This window comes from Oryzias latipes, chromosome 11 (assembly GCF_053564925.1).
Source record: "Oryzias latipes strain Hd-rR chromosome 11, Olatipes_Hd-rR_3.1".
Classification (NCBI taxonomy): Eukaryota; Metazoa; Chordata; class Actinopteri; order Beloniformes; family Adrianichthyidae; genus Oryzias; species Oryzias latipes.
Window position 1 is genome coordinate 25,941,809 of NC_136247.1, and position 22,866 is coordinate 25,964,674.

General features: G+C 39.9%; 1 pseudogene; it reads left to right on the forward strand.

The window, feature by feature from the left end:
- The first annotated feature begins 212 nt into the window (after window positions 1-212).
- Window positions 213-756, forward strand: LOC111948227 (immunoglobulin kappa variable 4-1 pseudogene; annotated as a pseudogene).
- The last annotated feature ends 22,110 nt before the right edge of the window (window positions 757-22,866 follow it).

Genomic DNA, 22,866 nt, shown 5'->3' on the forward strand with positions numbered 1-22,866 from the left:
AAAAACAAATATTATATTTGACCATGAATCCATATTTATTAATCCCATCTGGAATGATTGATTGATCCATTGATGTGAATCCTGATGACAGAGATCCATGTTCCTGTTGGAGTCAGTGGTTGCATTTCCATAGAAACACTTTGCATCAGCAGCTCCATGCTCCAGTGCTCTGGGAGACTTTATAGTCCTGAGTGTTGAAGACTGGATGACTGACAGCTGTCCTTCATCACAGCAGAAGACACAGAAATCCTCCTCCTCCTCCTCAGTCAAACCATGACTTTGATCTGCGTCCTCATCTGGACTCTCCTCTGCTTCATTCAGGGTGAGGAAGATGATGTTTGTGTCATGTGAGAATCATCTGGAGTGCAGCTGAGTTTCTCCTCAGGATCTCATGTTCTTTGTGGTTCTTCTCTCTCTGCAGGTTCTGTTGGACAAAATGTTGTTTTGACTCAGCCAGCAGCTAAATCAGTGCAGCTCAATCAAAAGGTCACTATTGACTGTAAGGCCAGTCGACAAGTAGCTCACTATTCAGGTTCACAATATTATCTTTCCTGGTACCATCAGAAATCTGGAGAAGCTCCTAAAGCTCTGATCTCCAGAACATCAGACAGATTTTCAGGAATCTCCTCCAGATTCAGTGGAAGTGGATCAGGAAATGGAATTGACTTCACTCTGACCATCAGTGGAGTCCAGGCTGAAGATTCAGGAGTTTATTACTGTCAGAGTTATCATAGCGGTGATGTGTTCACACAGTGAAAAGTCATCGTACAAAATCTACTTCATCAGAATGAACTGAAACTCATTTGAATGTTTCTGCCTCAAGTTCTTCCAGAGACTGAAACACTGACTGATTTACTGTAGACACACTAAACACACAAAGAAAGACACAATAATCAAACAGCAGTAACTTTATCTGAGGTTCTTTTATTAAAGCTTAAAGAAGTTTGTATTGAGTATTTGTCTTAGTTTTTGTTAATAATGATTCTTATAAATACTCAAAAATGGGGGATGGACATTTATTAATACTAACTTATGTCTGAGATTTATCTCTAAAAAAATAACTCAATTGACTGAACATGTCATGCAAAAACTAAGTTACACTGTTTCATAAATGTATTAGATTTGCTAATGGACAAAAGTTAATCATTTAAATTCAATTTTAAATTATTGTTAGTTCTATAACACCTTTCATGGAAAAAAACAGCTCATGGTTCTGTACATAAAAACAAACAAGAATGCAGAAAACACCAATCCCCATTCATGCAATAAAATAATTAAATAAGCCCTGCACAATAAAATTCACAAAAACAAACACAAGTAAAAGAGAAGAAAGAAACCAGCAGGCGCCGTCTGCCCTGTCCTCCCGTTGGGTGTCAGCACAGACACAAACACCCCAGCCAAGGGTGAGAAAACACTCGTAAACAGTCTAATTGGCTAAAAGACCTTAAACAAATATGTATGTGATAAAATATCATGAATTATAAGAGTAAAAATTCTAGATTAAACAAATACAACAATAAAATTATGCAATAAAACATCATAAAACAGAAGAGTAAAAAATGAAAATTCTAGTTCAGAAAAGATATGAAATCTATTTAAAAGCTGGGTTAAACAGGTGTGTCTTTAATTTCTTTTTAAAAACCTCAACAGTAGATGAGGCCCTCACATCCTCAGGTAGGCTGTTCCACAGACGAGGCCCGTAGAATCTAAACGAGTCCTCGCCGTGGTTTTTTGTCCTGACCCTAGGGACCTTCAGCAGGGCTGCACCTGAGGACCTGAGGGGTCTGGGAGGTTCATACGTTAAAAGCAAGTCTGATATAAAAGAAGGACTAAGACCATGGACACTCTTAAAAACTATTAAAAGAATCTTAAAATCAATCCTGAAGCTGACAGGGAGCCAGTGCAGAGATTTTAGGATGGTGTAATGTGCTCCCTCTTCCTGGTTCTCGTTAAAAGGCGTGCAGCAGAGTTCTGGACTAGCTGCAGGTGATTAAGAGTGGTTTTCTTTACACCAGAAAGGAGGGCATTACAATAATGTATTCTGGATGTAATAAAAGCATGGATTAAGATTTCAGCCCAGGCTCCAGAGAGAAAGGGTCTCACTCTGGTGACATTCCTCAGATGGTAAAATGTAAATTTAGTCATTTGATTCACATGTTGGTCAAAGCTCAGATCTGCATCTAGAATCACACCGAGGTTCCTTACTGTGTCACATGTAGTCATAGAATTGGTTGACTGATAAAATTGGACCCCATCCCTCTCAGCTTCAGAACCGATTAACCAATTATGGAGAAGATAATCAATTTAAATGTAGAACAAAGTTTCAATAACTAGTCTTTATTCCAGAAACATCTTTCTTCCACAGTCCAGGACTGTGCATCACATGTTGGTTGCTGAGAATAAATTGTCCCTAGATGTGAGTGTGTGGTTGTGTTGCCCTGTGATGAACTGTTGCCCCATCCAAGGTGGATGGATGGATGGATGGATTTATAGATGTTTGAAAAAGACAGAAAATCTTCTCTGCTACAGACTCTTGGTGTTTCTAAGGACTCATGAGTTCATCCTCTTTACATTTAAGAAGCTTGAAACCAGGAATCAGAATCTTTTATCTAGATATGACAATAACCACAACCTTTAAGTATCTTCTCCAACATATACTTCTGTGCTTCTGCTATGTAGTAATTTCTACACTAGACAGATGATGTCTGATGTTATTCAACTCTCTGAGCTGACTGGATTTTGCTTCGCCCAACTAAAAAAAAAATTAGACAAAAGTGAATTTAGAAACTATGTTGGGTTTGACCATTGGTCCATTCCACTGCTAATAACACATTTGTATATATATTTGAAAAATTAATTTTAATACAAAAAAATGAAACTCATTTAGACAGAAATATTTTCTCAGATATGAATAGAAGATAAAGCAAAATTCATTGAAAATCTACTTCAAACTAGACGTTAATAATGTTTCATGTCTGTTGTAACATCTAACTTATTGCAAGGATATCTGAACACAAATCTATTCTGCTAAAGTGACTGAGTGTAGAGTCTTTATTCCAGAGTTGTGCTGCTGCAGCTCCTGTAGGCCAAAGATTCCAAGCTGAACATCCAGAGCTGCTGAGAACAGCTGCAGATGACTGACTCAGTGTGTTTGCATATGTGTGCTGCCTCTCTGCTTCCAGCAGTTAAGAGCTCAGTGTTGATCAGTGGCTGTCCAGACCTTTCAGAGACACTGACACACCTGCAGCACAATGAGGATGTCACTGACTCTGCTGCTGGCTGTCCTGGAGCTCCTTGTTCAGGGTGAGACTCTCTGCTGGAAACTTGGATTCATCAGGAAACAAACTTCATCACAATTCTTAGATTTCTTTCCTCTGGATTCATCTCAATGACTCTTCTGTTATTCCTTTTTTCCAGGTTCATCAGGGGAAATCACTATGACTCAGACTCCTGGATCTCAGTCTGTTGTTCCAGGAGAAACTTTCTCCATTAGATGTCAAACCAGTTCAAGTGTTTATAGCAACATCCAATGGTATCTTCAGAAATCTGGAGAAGCTCCTAAACTCCTCATATATTCTGCTTCAACCCGTCAGTCTGGAGTTTCTGATCGTTTTAGTGGAAGTGGATTTGGCAGTGATTTCACTCTGACCATCAGTGGAGTTCAGGCTGAAGATTCAGGAGTTTATTACTGTCAGCAGAGTGACAGCTTTCCGTTCACACAGTGACACAACGTCGTACAAAAACCTGTTTCAGCTAAAGAGGAACTGATCTGAATGAACAGCTGCACTGACACCGAACACATTAAAAATTTACAAAAACCCTTTTTTATTATTAAACTATTGGTTAAAAAAATGAAACTATTCTTTAATTTGACGGTTACATTTTCAATGAAAAAACTGTCACGTTTGGAAAACTTTTAACCCCATTTAAATTTGCCTTAAGACCTGCAAAGGAGGATCTAAAGGCAGGGATGCATTGTTTAGTTTAGTCTGTGTAGTTTAGCAATCAGCTATTGAATTCTATGACTTTATGTTCTTGGTGATTCATGTTCATTACACTGTTACCAGTATGAAGCCCATTGAGACGACAATTGTTGTAAATATTGGGCTATATATGTAAAATTGCATTAAATTGAATTTCTATAATGAACATTAAACTGTTGTTCAAAGTAATTTTTAAAGCTAAAAGTACTGATATTGTGCTGTCTTATCAGTAAATGATGGAGGAAACTGAGGGTTAAGATAGAGTGGCAATGTGAGAGATAGTTTTTGGAATTCAAGGTGCTGTTTGAGTTGAGTCCATATCTGTAAACAATCCTTAACTATGATGTTATCGGTATAAGATGTGAGAGATAGTTTGAGAGGAAAACACAAAAGAGAGAGTAGAGTAGCAGAGGCAGAAGTACAAGACGACTCCTCTATTGGTAACCAAGCTGGCATAACTGTATGACTACGACACCAAAACAATATTGTTCAGATATTTGCAGCCCAATAGTAAAATAAAAATTTCAGTAGGGAGAGTCCGCTATTATCATTGCTTTTCTGCAATATAGTTTTTCTCATCCTTGGAGGTTTTTTCACTGAAGAATTGGGCAATAGAATTGTCAAGGGACCGTAAAATTTGCTTTGGAATGAATACTGGTAGAAATTGAAAAAAAATAGAGAAGTTTAGGCAGCACATTCATATTGATGCAGCCTATTTTACCCGTGAGAGATAATGGCAGCATAGACCAACGCGGTAAGTCACAATTAACTTGATCCAGTAATGGATTAAAGTTGGTTTTGAAAGATCAGAAAAGTCCTTTGTTACTTGAACGCCTAGATACTTAATGATACATGGATAGATTTTAAAAGGTGAGTCTGATAGGGGGGTAGGCCATAGCCTCAGGATTGACAGGAAGAAGTTCACTTTTATTTAGATTTAATTTGTAGCCAGAGATCTGACCAAACTCCTTCAGCAGAGCTAAAACTGGAGGCTTGGAGACAGCTGGATCTGAAAGAAATAATAAAAGGTCATCTGCATATAAGGCTACTTTATGATCTACACCCCCCCCTCAAGATACCGCACATAGAGCTAGTTCTAATGGCCGCCGTGAGTGGTTTGATGGCTAGAGCAAATAAAGAGGGGAAAGAGGACAGCCCTGTCTAGTTCTACGGCCCAAGGGGAAGTATTTCCAGAAGTCATTATTAGTGCGAACACGTGCCTGTTACGGCTGTGGCCGTAATATTGTTTTGTTTGTATGTTTGGAATGTTTTTCTGTATTTTTTCCTTTATTTTCCCTCCTCTATATTGCCAATTACATTCCACCGTGTCCGGACCACCTGATTGGCTGAGGACTTCCCAGTGGCAGCTTTAAAAACTGCCACCTCATCTGTTGAAGCCCCTCTCCCTCCAGCTGGCAGCAGCAGAGCATTAGAACAAACATTGTTAGAGTTTATTGATCCTGATAATTTGGGTTGGTTATTTTTGTATGTTTTTGAGTTGTCATTGTAAATAATTTCCCAGCTTAATTTCAGTCTGGGTCTGGTGAGGGTTTTTCGAGTCATTGGTGAATTTAGTTTTTCTTTTTACCTTTATGTTACTCCCGTTTACAAACTCCTAGACAGGGGTGTAACAGTGCCATAGGTGATGTGTGCAGAAATTTGATCCATGATAGGAATTTAGATCCAAAGCCAAAGTGTCTCTAAGTATAAAACAGGTAAGGCCACTCCACCTGATCAAAGGCCTTTTCAGCATCCATGGAGATGACCATTTCGGGGGTGTCAGAAGGAGAGGGGCAGTATAAAATATACATAAGCCGCCTAATATTATGATATGAATGTCTGGTTTTAATAAAGCTAGTTTGGTCAGGACTGATTAATGTGGGAATTATCGGCTCCAAACATTTTGCTAGCAATTTTGCTAAATGTTAACATCTGCACACAGCAAAGATATAGGCCGATATCTGCTGCAGCATGGCGGAAGTGTCTTTAAATGTTAAAAACTAAACAAACCAAAGCTGAGTTGAAGAAAAAATCTTTATTTAAAAAAAAAAAGAAACATTCACAACATTCAGAAAGAGGATTGCAATAAATGTCACAAAGATTCCTAAGTGAAGTCAGAGTAGTTTAAAGCAGAGTAAAAGAATCCCAGTCAGTCTGGTGGTGACTAGGAACACTGGTTTCTCCACAGAGTCTCTGGGACTGGAGTCTGGGAGTCCTGGGTGGCCTCACAGGTCACAGAGTCCAGCTTCTCCCACTGGTCTGCAGGGAGCCTCAGGGTGCTGCTCCAGCTGTAGAGGCCGTCCTTGTGCAGCACCCCGGGGCTCCTGCTCTCCTCCCAGCTGCTGCTGATGCTGCTGCCGCCCACCTTCCAGGACAGAGTCCAGCCTGAAGGGAAGCCGTTGTTGGCCAGACACAGGAGTGTGGCCTTCCCCTCATGCATGGAGGGGGACAGCACTGTCAGCTTGGGTGGAACATGACCCACTGCATGAGGAGACACAAACAAGTTCATGAGAAATCATCCAAAGAGAACAGAAACTCTTCCTGCAGCAAAATGCTGCTTTGTTTCTTCAGTTAGTTTAACACTTTTTTTCAATCTTTCACTTCCTTCTTTAGGTGCTGTAACCATGGCAACAGATGAGCATCACCAATGAACCACATCAACAAACAGGTTTCAGTCTCAACGTAAAATAAGAAAAAGATCTTTGAGATATAAACTTAATTCATTAAACTTTTAACCACCCGACACAGAAAAACGTTTATTTTTTTTAACATTCCTTATTTTACTTAATAAACAAAATCAATTTTTTTAAAGAATATTTTCAAAATGTGGTCTAACATTTGCTCTAGCAGATTAATAAAGGTTAAAAATATCTAACAGAGTTCACAGATTCTGACATGAAATGAGAATAAAAGTAACAATTTGACGTTGAGACGTCTTGTTTGCTTTAATTTTTATAATTACTTCACAATATTCAACTATGTGTACTTTGAGATGTTAAAAACTTCACACAAGTATATTTTCAGACTTTACTTTAAAAAACATCTATAATATGTTCAAAAACCCTATAGAATGACAAAAAAATCAATAAGTTTCCAGAATCATTACATCTTAAAACTAGGATGTTTCATTTTCTTCTCAACACAAAATTGTAACAATAAAATAAATTGTTGGTTCAGATGTTAGAACTAAATGAAAAATGTTGGAAAACTATAAATTCACCTTTACAGACAGATTTCTGACAAATGATTTTCAAATGGAATCACGTTTATCTGCATCTGTGAATATTTCCTGCCTTATATGAAAAAACTAAATCTGTATAAATCATACAAGTAGACAAATGTTAGTTTATGGTACTTAAAAGAAAACACTTTTTGTTAAAACATGGATGTAAATTGAAAATAATTTACTTACAATCAACCTCCAGTCTGGTTCCTCCACCAAACGTGTACCACAGTGATACAAACTAACTGAGTCGTCGTACAAAAACCTCTGACTGCAGAGAGACACGCTCTCTGACTTTGAACACAACAAACTCAACACAGTCTGACTGGAAAACACAACGGATTGATGAGAAAAAGGTTCTCACTGAAATAATAATAATAATACTTTTAATTTTTTTCAGTTAAATTTAGCTTAATTTTTCTTTTCAGAAGTACTCTCATATGTACTAGTGGTAAAAAACGAATATTATATTTGAGCATAAATCAATATTTTTGAATCCCATCTGGAATGATTGATTGATCCATTGGTGTGAATCCTGATGACAGAGATCCATGTTCCTGTTGGAGTCAGTGGTTGCATTTCCATAGAAACACTTTGCATCAGCAGCTCCATGCTCCAGTGCTCTGGGAGACTTTATAGTCCTGAGTGTTGAAGACTGGATGACTGACAGCTGTCCTTCATCACAGCAGAAGACACAGAAATCCTCCTCCTCCTCCTCAGTCAAACCATGACTTTGATCTGCGTCCTAATCTGGACTGTCCTCTGCTTCATTCAGGGTGAGGAAGATGATGTTTGTGTCATGTGAGAATCATCTGGAGTGCAGCTGAGTTTCTCCTCAGCATCTCATGTTCTTTGTGGTTCTTCTCTCTCTGCAGGTTCTGTTGGACAAAATGTTGTTGTGACTCAGCCAGCAGCTAAATCAGTGCAGCTCAATCAAAAGGTCACTATAGACTGTAAGGCCAGTCAACAAGTAGCTCACTGGACTGGTTCACAATACTGGCTTGCCTGGTACCATCAGAAATCTGGAGAAGCTCCTAAAGCTCTGATCTATTTAACATCAATCAGATTTTCAGGAATCTCCTCCAGATTCAGTGGAAGTGGATCAGGAAATGGAATTGACTTCACTCTGACCATCAGTGGAGTCCAGGCTGAAGATTCAGGAGTTTATTACTGTCAGAGTTTGCACTATATCAACAGTCAGGATGTGTTCACACAGTGAAAAGTCATCGTACAAAAACCTCCTTCATCAGAAAGAACTGAAACTCATTTGAATGTTTCTGCCTCAAGTTCTTCCAGAGACTGAAACACTGACTGATTTACTGTAGACACACTAAACACACAAAGAAAGACACAATTCAAAGACACTTAATACAATGATTTAGAAAGTCATCGTAATAGACATTCTTTGTTAAAAAAAAAGAAATTCTTTCAGTCCTGAATATTTTATATTCTTCTTCTGTTGTTGTTGAAACTTTTCATTTATCAAGGTGACATCTTGAAGTCAAATCATCATATTTGGGTTTCAGGGTTCTTATACCAAGCCCATCTCCCTGCTTCCGGTTGTTCAGACTTTGAATGCACCATGTTCATCTGTCTGTCCCCTTCGTGTTTATACGAAGTAAAACTTCCACAAAAGATAAGTACCTGTCTTTGAGTCTTTATTCATTTGTTTCTGTGTGCAGGAAACTGAAGGGGACGAACCTAACCTTTCTTATTTTACAGTCCTGTTTAGAATAACCAGTTTTCTCACACCGTTGTTTTCTTAGAAAACATTATTTCAAATCAAATTAAATCAAACTTTATTTAATTCAATTCAAGTCAATTCAAATTTACTTTATTAATCCCACAGGAGGAAATGTAAGAACTTGTGTAAATAATTATCATATGATATATTTTAATAGCACTTTTAAGCTTAACTCAAATACTTTGCATACAAACATTTTTCAAATCTAAAAACAAAAGGATAAGACAAACAAATGTTATAATATAGAAACCTGGCCTTTGGACAAAAGTGGATAAACAGTATTTTGGGGACATTTCCACATCAGTGACCCCCCACTCAAGTTCACAGAATACACTACCACAGGACCCCCCAGATCTAATCAAAAGAGCAGGAAATCCCATTGCAGTGACCCCATTGACTGAGAAGATCAGTCACTGATGTGGAGGATCCCTCTGAGGAAAACACTGGAGTTACATCTAAAATGGAAATGGAATAAAATAAAAATTAACATAGATAAATAACCAAATATGTACATTCATAAACCTTAATAGACATATATAAAATGGTAAGTAAATGTATATACATTCACAGAGTGTATATCAAACTGGTAAAAAATAGAACTTAAATGATTAAAATTAAAAATATCAAATAAGTTACAGAATTTCAACTAAAAGCTAGAGTAAAAAGGTAGGTCTTTATCCCTTCTTTAATAATGTCATCATTCATACATATTCATTTCTCTCAGATTTGACCACCAAGCAAAGCTAAAACTTATGTCCCATCAGATTCTGCACAATGGGCAGTTTGTTTCATCAATCTAAACACATAGTCAAAAACGTCAATGCAGGACAAATTTAAGTCCACTATTCAGTTTGGTTTAACCATGGGTCCATTCAATAAAAAAAATAAAAAAACTCAAATAGATGTGAGGAAGTTTGAGCTTAGACACTGTCAAAACATAGTGCTCACTAGATTGGTGAGTATGGACTACAATGCATTGCGTCAGAACAATTTTTGCCAAATAACCTTAACCCTTGTGCTATCCTCTGACCAAACCCTTACATTGACGTGTTCTCCCTACCATGACAAAGGTGGAAAGATTTCATGTAATCCATGGACACCAGTGAAAATCACAAATCATTGAAGAAAAAAGGTTCAGAGCACTGTCTAGTGGGTCAAGATGACCCAACTCGCAAAGTGAAAGTGCCTAGGATAGCACAAGGGTAAATCCAAGCTGAACATCCAGAGCTGCTGAGAACAGCTGCAGATGACTGACTCAGTGTGTTTGCATATGTGTGCTGCCTCTCTGCTTCCAGCAGTTAAGAGCTCAGTGTTGATCAGTGGCTGTCCAGACCTTTCAGAGACACTGACACACCTGCAGCACAATGAGGATGTCACTGACTCTGCTGCTGGCTGTCCTGGAGCTCCTTGTTCAGGGTAAGACTCTCTGCTGGAAACTTGGATTCATCAGGAAACAAACTTCATCACAATTCTTAGATTTCTTTCATCTGGATTCATCTCAATGACTCTTCTGTTTTTCCTTTTTTCCAGGTTCATCAGGTGAAATCACTGTGACTCAGACTCCTGGATCTCAGTCTGTTGTTCCAGGAGAAACTTTCTCCATTAGATGTCAAACCAGTTCAAGTGTTAGTAGCAGCTACCTTCACTGGTATCTTCAGAAATCTGGAGAAGCTCCTAAACTCCTGATGTATGATGCTTCAACTCGTCAGTCTGGAGTTTCTGATCGTTTTCGTGGAAGTGGATCTGGCAGTGATTACACTCTGACCATCAGTAGAGTTCAGGCTGAAGATTCAGGAGTTTATTACTGTCAGCATGATTACAGCTATCCGTTCACACAGTGAAACAACGTCGTACAAAAACCTCTTTCAGCTAAAGAGGAACTGATCTGAATGAACAGCTGCTCTCAACCTTTTGGTTCAAATGTGGATTTTACCATAAATTCTTAGATCTTCTAACATCAATGAATCTACCAGAAGAAGAAAAAAATGCTGAGCTAGGAAAATTTTAGATATTTTTTCCACCTTTGGATGTTTTTCACTTTGATACTAGAGTCTAAGACATTTATGTTTGTGTGTTTTTTAGGAGACAGACATTTACAGCGATTTACAAACTGTACATTCACTATTTTACATTCCATCAAAGTGTCTGCATTAATTTATCATTAAAAAACAGGAAAATATATTTAATACTGTCTAGATCAGGATCACCAACCTTATTCAGGATGAGGACTATTTTATGGGTCTAAGTCAGGGGTCGGGAACCTTTTTGACCAAGAGAGCCATAAACGCCACATATTTTTAAATGTAATTTTGAAAGAGCCATACAATAATGTAGCGTCCCTTTCCAACACTGAGGCACGGAGACTTAACCTCTTTTAAGGTTCTTTGCTCTGGTTACTGCAGACCCCTGACAAACGCCGTACAATTAATTCAGCAACTCCTTATTCTCGCCCGCCGAGACGAGAGCGCTTCTCTCAACTTTTTATTCCCCTGCTCCCGCTCCAGTCCTCCCATTTCCCTTATTCGGCCCATAGCTGAACCCCATTGGTCCAAACTCCCTAACAACAGGCTGAGCGACAGAACAAAGGGCCAATCAGATCACTGCTTGATCGATGCGTTCCATGAACTCCAGAACTTTTAACGAGGCCCAACAGCCAAGTTAAACTCAGTCCGCGACAATATTTTTAAAACTAAAAATACAAATGAATGTGTGCATTTGATGTAATTTTAACACTTTTAAAGTACAATAAGTCATCGTTATGCTGTTGCTAATAAATGATTCGTGGTAGTTTTGCTGATGGTCTTGTCCGGTTGATACGTGATGAGTTTTTGCTTCATGCAGGCGTTGAGACTTTAAACGTGATCGTAGGTCTGAATGTTCTGTAGATGTGAGACAGACTGATCACATGCAGACCTGGAGCCAAACACACACTCACGCTGCAGTGAGTGATGGGCAGCGGGGTTTACGTTTTTGCCATCCCTGCGCGATTCACCTGCTGCCCCCCCCCCCCCCCCCCCTTCTCCCTCACACATCCCGTCCCCGCAACTGCGCGCTCTTTCTCAGAGACGGGAGCGCGCCGTTTTAGGCACGGCAATTCACAGGTTTCCGGGTGGTACAAACTCTGTGAAATAATAGATAATAGTAAACTGATAGTTTTTTCTCCAAGCAACGCTACTACTGCGCGCCTCTGGCATCGCATCGCGCCCGAGAACTTGAAGGACTGGTCTAATGAAAAAAAAAGTATAATTAAAGATTTGTCTGCGAGCCACATGTGACCATCAAAAGAGCCATATATGGCTCGCGAGCCATAGGTTCCCGACCCCTGGTCTAAGTCATATGAAGGGCTACTCAGGACCCGTTTACTGCAAATTCACCAAAAAACTAAACCACAGACTAGTATAGTAATAGTAATGAAATAATAATTAGCAGTAGATATCTTAACATTATGAATTGATTGTTCACATATCAATAGTATTTTTTTTCCACAATTCTAATCAATGATTTACACAACACTAATGACAAGAAAAACATGTATAAACATGAAACATTGATTTATTTCTGTTTATCTGCTGAAACATTAGAAAGTCAGGAGGGACACTAGATGTATTGGTGGTTCAATAGATCAACATTTTTGAAGGAAATCATCAATCTTCTTGTCAGAACAAGTTTTGGAGTTTTTTGAAAGCTTAATGAATGAAAATGTAACATTTTGTGCAACATTTTCAGCTTAATAGTGTTAGTTTCATCAATAATTTATGTCATTTGTATGTTCATTTACTATGTATGTGGGAGGCCTACATAGAGATCTAACCGGCTTTCTCTTTATGTAAAGATGTGCAGCTCTAAACGAAGCTTCAGTTGCTTTCTGGGATATTTTCACAGACTTAGTGAAAATAGTCTCCAAGGAAAAAAGACGTTGCATCTTAAAAATATATTTATTAAAAAAGTAAGAGAATCAGGTGATGTCAGAATGTCCTACTTTCCATTCTTTCACTGCGTCCCCTGCTGCTATGAAGCCCCTCCCACTGGTTACAGAGGAGCAGCAACTTTTTCCCGCCATAGTTCGGCCCACCTGCTGCTCCTCACTGAATGGTTTCATTAACCCACACATGGAGACGTGTGCTATTCATTGATGCAGTTGTAGAAGTCTTCAAAATACATAAACCTGATCTCTCATCATCCGCGTCCTTGGTGACGAAGTCAAGAAAAGTATTTGACAGAAACTCCTACCACAGGCGGTGGGAGCTTCAGGTGAAAACACTTTAGGAGAAACCTGAAGCTACAACTTTGATGCATGTTAAAACAAAGACGGTGGACGCCATTTTTTTTTTAAATTTTTTCAATTATATTGTACGACGGAGTTTTAGGGACACCAAAAAAGAAAAAGTAAAATTACGAGTTTTTATCTCATAAATTTAGGAGATAAAAACTCGTAAATTTACGAATTTTTGAGAAAAAAGTCATAGATTAACAAGGAGAAAACACCGAAGTTGTCCGTTTATCGGAGCATCGGTTGAAGATGAAAGATGTGGAGCTTTTTGTGAACCTTTATTTCCGGATTATTATAGGTTTAAAACAAAGAGATTCTGAACCTTTGGCGACTCAAAATCAGATTATTGTCAGTAGAGGCGGCTTTCCGGGATTCAGTGTCAGTAAAGCGGAGTTTCATCTGTAAAATAAGGAGCTCAGAGACACGTTTGGGTGTAGAGGAACGCTGCAGCTTTTATTCTCCTTTTCAGTCAGACAACTCTTGCAGTAAGAAATATTTATTTGACATTTTTCCACATTCTTTAAGTTGGCATTCACATATTTTCGTTTGGCATAAGGCTCCGTTCAATTCCATAAAACTTCCATAAAATTCCATAAAATTTCCATAAAACTTTCGGGTAACAAAACCCCCAACACTAAAATCATCCAGAAGAAGAGAAAATGTGAATGTATAATCAGTGTGTAATAAAATGGGGTGTGTTTTCGGCAGCATTCCATTTTCATTTCATTTCCCAGTATGACTGCTATGTGTGACCCGGCACCATTGACCGTTTGGGCCGCCCCCGTTCGAGTACAGCGCCACGAAGGGAACATGCTATCTAGTGGATCTGCTATGTGTGACCCGGCACCATTGACCGTTTGGGCCGCCCCCGTTCGAGTACAGCGCCACGAAGGGAACATGCTAACTAGTGGATCTACTATGTGTGACCCGGCACCATTGACCGTTGGGCCGCCCCCGTTCGAGTACAGCGCCACGAAGGGAACATGCTATCTAGTGGATTTGCTATGTGTGACCCGGCACCATTGACCGTTGGGCCGCCCCCGTTCGAGTACAGCGCCACGAAGGGGACATGCTATCTAGTGGATCTGCTATGTGTGACCCGGCACCATTGACCGTAGGGTCGCTCCCGTTCGAGTACAGCGCCACGAAGGGGACATGCTATCTAGTGGATCTGCTATGTGTGACCCGGCACCATTGACCGTAGGGTCGCTCCCGTTCGTGGAAACCACTAGAGGAACATACTATCTGAAAGAGAAAGGGAAAGAAATAAAAGGGGAGCCAACATAAAATTACTTATACGTGATCTTAGAACGTAAGCTCACTTCCGCAAAACGCTGTGCAGAACTATAATTTAAACCGCCAAACAACCCGTATGATACACTAACCTAACATCCAATCCAAAGCTTCCGATGGCGTATGACATGCTTAACAGCCATTATTGGAACTTCTATTAAACCAAGAACAAGTTTGATGGCCATAAACTCTTCCATTTTGGCAACTATATATACGCGCGCTTAAGTAACATCCATTATTTCGAAGCTCCCAACGACAGTACCACGAACGAGCTTACTAGCCATAATTTTCTCCATTTGGCATACCAATTATAAGCGCTCAAGGAACATCCATAATGAGGTTCCATCCCAATATTAAGAACGAGTTCAACGCCCATAATTACTATGCTTCTTTGGCATACTACAAACAAATGAGCTTAAGAACCAGATTCGAGCTCCTCGCAGACTATGATACAACTTAGAGCAACCTAAATTTTGAGGCTTCCACCTGGCTATAATTTTCTTTTAACATCTATAATCGAAGAATTTACATTCATTCTGCGGTTGACATTGATTAATTAATTCAGTCAGAAGTGTCATTGGAATGCAGAGGAGGTCCAACGCCCCGTCACTTTCAGTGCAGCAATAGGTACGTCGAGCAGTCATCGTTGCAGCACCAGATCAAGGAATGCATGGGTGACGTCATTTCCTGGAAACGGAGAAGCTGATCGGGGCGTAGGGGTTCGCAGGCTCAGGATGCGATGCATAGATAAAAACAAAGCAGTGTTAGTCTTGAAAAGAATATATAAATAACCCAGAAACTGATCAGTTTCAAAATGATTGAGATAAATTAAATAACTGTGCTTTAAAAAAAAAACAAATCTGAGAAAGTGAAATTTAGTAGATAGTTAAGGTAAAGACCCATTGTGGATTTATCGCACCCTAGAAACCACCATAATTACAAATTCCAACAGTGAAATGATAGTGAAATATATGACCTGCACGAAATCTTAACACCAATTTTTTATATAATCCAATGATGAGAAAAGTAACCTTTGACAGTTTCAGAGGGACGCACCTTCAGGAGGCCATCGAGGAGTGGTAGATGGGAAGAGTAGCCAAGGAGATTTGTAGATGAGGAAGGTCAACATCCCACGTAGCAGAGGATTACAGCTCGGCTGGATTTTATGCCTTGTATTTGATATTAGTGGTTCTCAAATTTTTTATTTAGCCAAGGGCGACTGGATACTGCAAAAGAGAACTTGAGAGCCATGAGGGATCATAGGTTTTGATAGTATTTTTGCTAGACTGAACCTTAAGCATTTAGAGGCGGAGTATAACAAGCCTCTAAATGGGGATGCATCTAGCAGAGTGTCATCTGCTTAGAAAAGGCAGATAGAAGACTGACTTGTGGACACAAGATTTAACTCTTGAACTAAGCTTGAGAGCGCAAGTGATACATTTCCTACGGTCAGGGTAGAAGTTGCTCAAGGTGTTATTTAAACATTAACCAAGTCAACCTATGACACAATACTATCATTCAATATTGAAACAGCCTTAATATAATCTCCAAGGATGAAATAACCTGACGACCCCTTAAGAACCATCAGAGCTGTAGATTCTGGCGGCCGGACAAACACAAACCACTCTTCTTAAATCCTTTTCCCCCAAACCAGAAGGCGCAGACTCAGGAGAACAAGTGGAGGGAGCCTGAAGACACAACAGGTATCACAAAACCACTCCAGGCATAGAGAGGGAAAGATCAAACGCAAAACACGAAAATCCAGAACAGGAACACGTGGCCCAGGATCGAACTACCCAGGACAAGAACACAAGATGAACGGATGACCATAGGACCAAAGCTACAGCAAATGTCAGGTGGGCCAATCATTGACGAATCATATCCAACCAAAATTTGAATAAACGACATGCTGCACAAAAGCTAGAGATGACATAATGGGGAGAGACAAGCATCAATGAACCACCCAAATCTATAGAAAAAAAATAAATCCGGACGGGTGGAGGACCGTAAATTATAGATAACGTGGAAACCCAATTTTGAAAATAAAGTTTTTCCACAGAGATTCAAAAGACCAAGGATACAAAGGAAAGTTGGCCACCAAGAAATCATCAATAACATGCAAAATGAAGGGCACCAAGCGCCTACAAATATCCAGTACAGGGCGATAATAAAGTCGATTTTATGAGGACTGCCACGACAACGGAAAGGCAAACCGGCAAACACCTCGAGCGCCAACTGAAGGCCAATAGACGCCACTGAGAGGCATAGAGGCAGAACAGGGAGACCATCAGTGACAGTCATCCTCAGCCTTATATCGCGCTCGGAGGAAAATCGTGGAGACAGCATGGGGAGCTGAAGAAAATGTACACTAATCCTGAAGGCGCATGGGGAACCAGGCCACTGATGCCCAGAAGAACAACTGCGAGGCGCTAACAGGTCCAGATCAAGTCACGTCAACCTGAACACTTCCTAGGGGCCACCCTCAGTGGCGGCTTTGAAAACGATGCCCCGGAAGAATCCATCACATAGCCCCCACAAACCTCCAACCAAACTAGAGAGAGAATAACAAATTAACTGTCCAGCCGGGAAAACAAGGCCGCGACGAGACCGACACACTCACTAATGCGGCCGACGCAAGTCCCTGAGGACAGGGCAGGACCCACTGGGGTACACAGAGCGGGGAAAAACAGGCGAAGCAGAACCAGATGCAGAATGTGCAGGGGCAATGAACGACGATCGCTGAGTGAATAAAATGAGCCATAGACGCTGCATAAGAGAGACCAATCATAGGGAAAAATGTCCACAGAGCAGAGACGGGTCCAAGAGACACTGATTCACATTCTAACTAACCAGCAGCTACAACAACGAGGAAAACAAACAGAAGAACCGCCATAATAATAATAAAGCCAGCATCAAATTAAAGATAAGATTTACACACAGCTCCCAAAGAACAAAACAGCAACAGAAAACAAATTCTAAAAGCCACGATAAATTCAGCCAGCACGAGAAACCTGTCCAAACGAGGACTGCCAGCCTTCACAACCACAGAAAGGACCCCACAACCCCTGAAAAAACAACCGGACGACGCAGAACTATGCAGCAGAAAAGGAATCAGAAGTGCATCATGAAGGACCCAGAGTCAAAACTACAATTCCCAGGGTCCTTAGGGGCGTGACGTCACCGAAGTAAACAGGAAAGTGAGACGCAGCCATAGAAAACTACACGGGAAAAGTCCGCACGACGCTCACCGTGGATAAATGGGGTGACCACGGCAGACGAGAAGACCCGGACTACTCCTGATCGGGGGGCACGGACATCCCGAACCTCGCGGAAAGCACACCCCTTGCAGATGCACGCGACCGCGGCGAAACGAACGCGCCGCGCGCCGTCAGCCGCCCGCGGATCGGAGGAGAAATTAAGGAGAGCAGACGCGGCGAAATGAAAACCCCACATCAGAAAGATGGGGATCATCCATCCGAAGGACGGGGGAACACAGCAAGATGCCGAAAGAGACGCAGACCCGCGGCCACGGAGACCGGCGAAGAATGAGCGCTGAAGGTAAGAAAGAATGAACAACTGCGCACCTGGCTTAAATAGGACGCTGAGCAGGTGAGTTAATTAACTGAACCGCCCTGGGGTATTTACCTGAAAACACTGCTTCGAGTATCTGCCCGAAATACGATAAATCGTCATTTCATTCACAAACCCTCAAGTTCATCTGTCACCTTACGTCAGGAACCTGTCATCAGATCCGAACACCAATGCGGAAGGAAACGTCCCGTTATATCATCAAACAACAAAGATGAATGAAATTAGTCTATTATATTAGCATTAGAACGTTGAAAATGCCAAAAAAGTGCTCCTCCTCAGACGGAAGCGTCACACAAACGTAGAGATCTGGAGGAAGAAAGGATTGAAGTGGACAGCTGCAGGGACACCGATGGCTTCATCGGGCTGCAGGGATCCTGCAAACCAACCATCAATAAATAAAACTTTAATAAATTGTAAATCAAACAAATGAGCTTCCAGATATTTGGAACGTTCAAGCTCATGCAGCTCACCTGTTCAACTGAGTTTAGTCGGTCTGCTCTGTTGCTGCGCGGCGTTCACCTGCTGCTCTGCATGCTAACTTCCACTTATTATCGCAAATTTACGAGTTTTTTTCTCATAAATTTACAAGTTTTTATCTCCTAAACTCATGAGATAAAAACTTTTTTTTTTTTTGGTGCCTCTAATACTCAGTCGTAATATTGAATTCCCTCATGATCTGTGAAATTTTTAGAGCATGCCTTGCTGGCCCTTTAAGTTGCTCTCATGGACGACCATGGAGACTGCGTTGGTGACCCCTGGTAGAGACTGGTGCCCACAAAATTTATTTTACCATTTAATTAATGTATATTTTTTAATAAAATGTATGTTTGTAAGAAATTACAAACGAAACAATTTTAAAGAGTAATTTTTAATTTGCAGAAAGTATAAAAAGAGTAACATCTAATAAAAATGTTTTTATAGCACACAAAGAAAGAAGATTAAAACATCAATGCAGCTGAAATCTTAGTAAAAGCAAAAACACAATAATATTGTTCCAGTCAGTCAGGTGGTGACTAGGAACACTGGTTTCTCCACAGAGTCTCTGGGACTGGAGTCTGGGAGTCCTGGGTGGCCTCACAGGTCACAGAGTCCAGCTTCTCCCACTGGTCTGCAGGGAGCCTCAGGGTGCTGCTCCAGCTGTAGAGGCCGTCCTTCTGCAGCACCCCGGGGCTCCTGCTCTCCTCCCAGCTGCTGCTGATGCTGCTGCCGCCCACCTTCCAGGACAGAGTCCAGCCTGAAGGGAAGCCATTGTTGGCCAGACACAGGAGTGTGGCCTTCCCCTCATGCATGGAGGGGGACAGCACTGTCAGCTTGGGGGGAACATGACCCACTGCATGAGGAGACACAAACAAGTTCATGAGAAATCATCCAAAGAGAACAGAAACTCTTCCTGCAGCAAAATGCTGCTTTATTTCTTCAGTTAGTTTAACACTTTTTTTCAATCTTTCACTTCCTTCTTTAGGTGCTGTAACCATGGCAACAGATGAGCTTCACCAGTAAACCACATCAACAAACCGGTTTCAGTCTCAACGTAAAATAAGGAAAAGATCTTTAAGATATAAACTTACTTCACTTAACTTATAAAAACCTGACAAAGAAAAAAGACATTACGTTTTTCACATTCCGTGTTTTTTTAAGTGAATAATAATCAGAATCATTTTCTTAAAGGATTGTTCTTAAACTATGGACAAACATTTGCTTGAGCAGATGATTAAAGGTTAAAGATATCTAACAGAGTTCACAGATTCTGACAAGAGAATGAGAATAAAATTAACAATTTGACGTTGATATGTCTTGTTTACTTTAATTTTTATAATTACTTCACAATACTGACCTATGAGTATTTTGAGATGTTAAAAAATTCACACAATTATATTTTCAGGCTTTCCTTTAAAAAAAGTTATAATTTATTCTCGAAAAACTTTATAAAATTACAAAAAATCAATTAGTTTCGAGAATTATTACAACTTAAAAACAAGGAGGTTTCATTTTCTTCTCAACACAAAATTATAAAAATAACCAAAAATTATTGGTTCATATGTTATAACTGAATATAAAAATGTTGGAAAACTATAAATTCACCTTTACAGACAAATTACTGACAAATGATTTTCAAATGGAATCACGTTTATCTGCATCTGTGAATGTTTCCTGCATTATATGAAAAAACGAAATCTGTGAAAATCTTACGAATAGACAAATGTTAGTTTATGGTTTAATAGAAACACTTTTTGTTAAAAAATGGATGGAAATTGAAAATAATTTACTTACAATCAACCTCCAGTCTGGTTCCTCCACCAAAAGTCCACCACAGTGATACAAACTAACTGAGTCGTCGTACAAAAACCTCTGACTGCAGAGAGACACGCTCTCTGACTTTGAACACAACAAACTCAACACAATCTGACTGGAAAACACAACTGATATTAAATCTCATTACAGACATGAACAAGTGTTATAATTATTTAGTTGAAATTTAATCAGTTTTTGTTCTGAATTATCTTTCCAATGTTTCCTACTGATGATGTTTCCTCTAAATAGGATGGCAAAAATAGACCCATTTTGCTTTGAAACTGATCTTAGCTCCCTTATTAGTCAATACAGTTTTGTCAGTTTATTTATCCTAATCATAACCGGGCTAAAGCGGCTGGGTAGCTCTGTTGGTGGTGAGAGACTACCAGAAGAATCCAGGGTTTGATAGGAATGAACAATGGTACTGGGGCAATTACCATATCAATGGTGAACAATTAACATCACCCAGTGAGGGCCTTTGGGCAAGACCCTTAACGCCACTGGCTACCAGCATGAATGTGCAAGAATGATCCCGGTGATGGTCAGAGGGACCATAGGCGCGAACTGGCAGCAACGCCTCTACCATCACCAAGAATGAATGAAGAGAGAATGAATAAATAAAAGGGAATGTTTTTAACATTTGGGAGACTGCAACTCACATCTCTCTCTTAACCCTTGTGCTATCCTATGACCCCACCCGTGTTTTCTCTACCATGACAAAGGTGCAAAGATTTCATGTAATCCATGGACACCAGTGAAGATAATAAATCATTGAAGAAAAAACTTCAGAGCACTGTCTAGTGGGTCTAGATGACCCCATTTCCAATTTTAAAGTGCCTAGGATAGCACAAGGGTTAATTACAATTTAAAACTGGTAATATTTTAAAATAAATACATCATGCATGCATAGTAAGGGTGGAAATCTGGATTCTGGGCCTGGGGATGACCATTGCATGAGAATTCCATCGCCAAATTCTACATGTTTTCACTATTTTTCAAAGGGAGCACCAGCCGCCTTGCAGAGGAAGCTCATTTCAGCCGCTTGTATTCAGGACCTCGTTCTTTAAGTTATGACCATAGGTGAGTATTGGAACTAAGATTAACCAGCACATTGAGAGCTTTGCTTTCTGACTCAGATCTCTTTACACCAAAATGGACAAGCACAACAACAGCATAACAGCAGACAACACTAAAATCCAGCATTCAATCTCTCTGAATTTCCTGCTATCATGAACAAAACCCCAAGATACTCCACCTGGAGAGGACAAACTACCTATTAATTCAACCAACCTATCAACAATTCAATTAAAATAATTATTCTAATCTGTGATCAGAAGTGACTGAGTGTGGAGTTTTTATTCCAGAGTTGTGCTGCTGCAGCTCCTGTAGGCCAAAGATTCCAAGCTGAACATCCAGAGCTGCTGAGAACAGCTGCAGATGACTGACTCAGTGTGTTTGCATATGTGTGCTGCCTCTCTGCTTCCAGCAGTTAAGAGCTCAGTGTTGATCAGTGGCTGTCCAGACCTTTCAGAGACACTGACACACCTGCAGCACAATGAGGATGTCACTGACTCTGCTGCTGGCTGTCCTGGAGCTCCTTGTTCAGGGTGAGACTCTCTGCTGGAAACTTGGATTCATCAGGAAACAAACTTCATCACAATTCTTAGATTTCTTTCATCAGGATTCATCTCAATGACTCTTCTGTTTTTCCTTTTTTCCAGGTTCATCAGGTGAAATCACTTTGACTCAGACTCCTGGATCTCAGTCTGTTGTTCCAGGAGAAACTTTCTCCATTAGATGTCAAACCAGTTCAAGTGTTGGTAGCTGGCTCCACTGGTATCTTCAGAAATCTGGGGAAGCTCCTAAACTCCTGATTTATTTAGCAACAAATCGTCAGTCTGGAGTTTCTGATCGTTTTCGTGGAAGTGGATCTGGCAGTGATTTCACTCTGACCATCAGTGGAGTTCAGGCTGGAGATTCAGGAGTTTATTACTGTCAGCAGAGCAGCAGCTTTCCGTTCACACAGTGAAACAATGTCGTACAAAAACCTCTTTCAGCTAAAGAGGAACTGATCTGAATGAACAACTGCTCTCAACCTCTTGGTGCAAATGTGTTTTATTGATAATTTAGTTCATAAAAAAGAAATTTTTTTTTCAAATTTGATTTGATTTTTGGTTTTAAAAAAATGAAAGCATTTTATTTGCCTTTTACAAAATATCATATCCATGTCTTCTCTATTTTAATAGAAAAATAATGGATTTTTCTATTAATTCTCAAATCTTTCAACCTCAATGAATCTGCCAGAAGAAAAAAATGCTTATAACAATTTAGACATTATTTTTACTTTGATACCAGAGGTTCAGACATTGATGTTTGTGTTTTTTCAGGAGACAAACATTTACAGCGATCTACAAACTGTACAATCACTACTTTACATTCCATCAAAGTGTCTGTATTAATTTATCAGGTA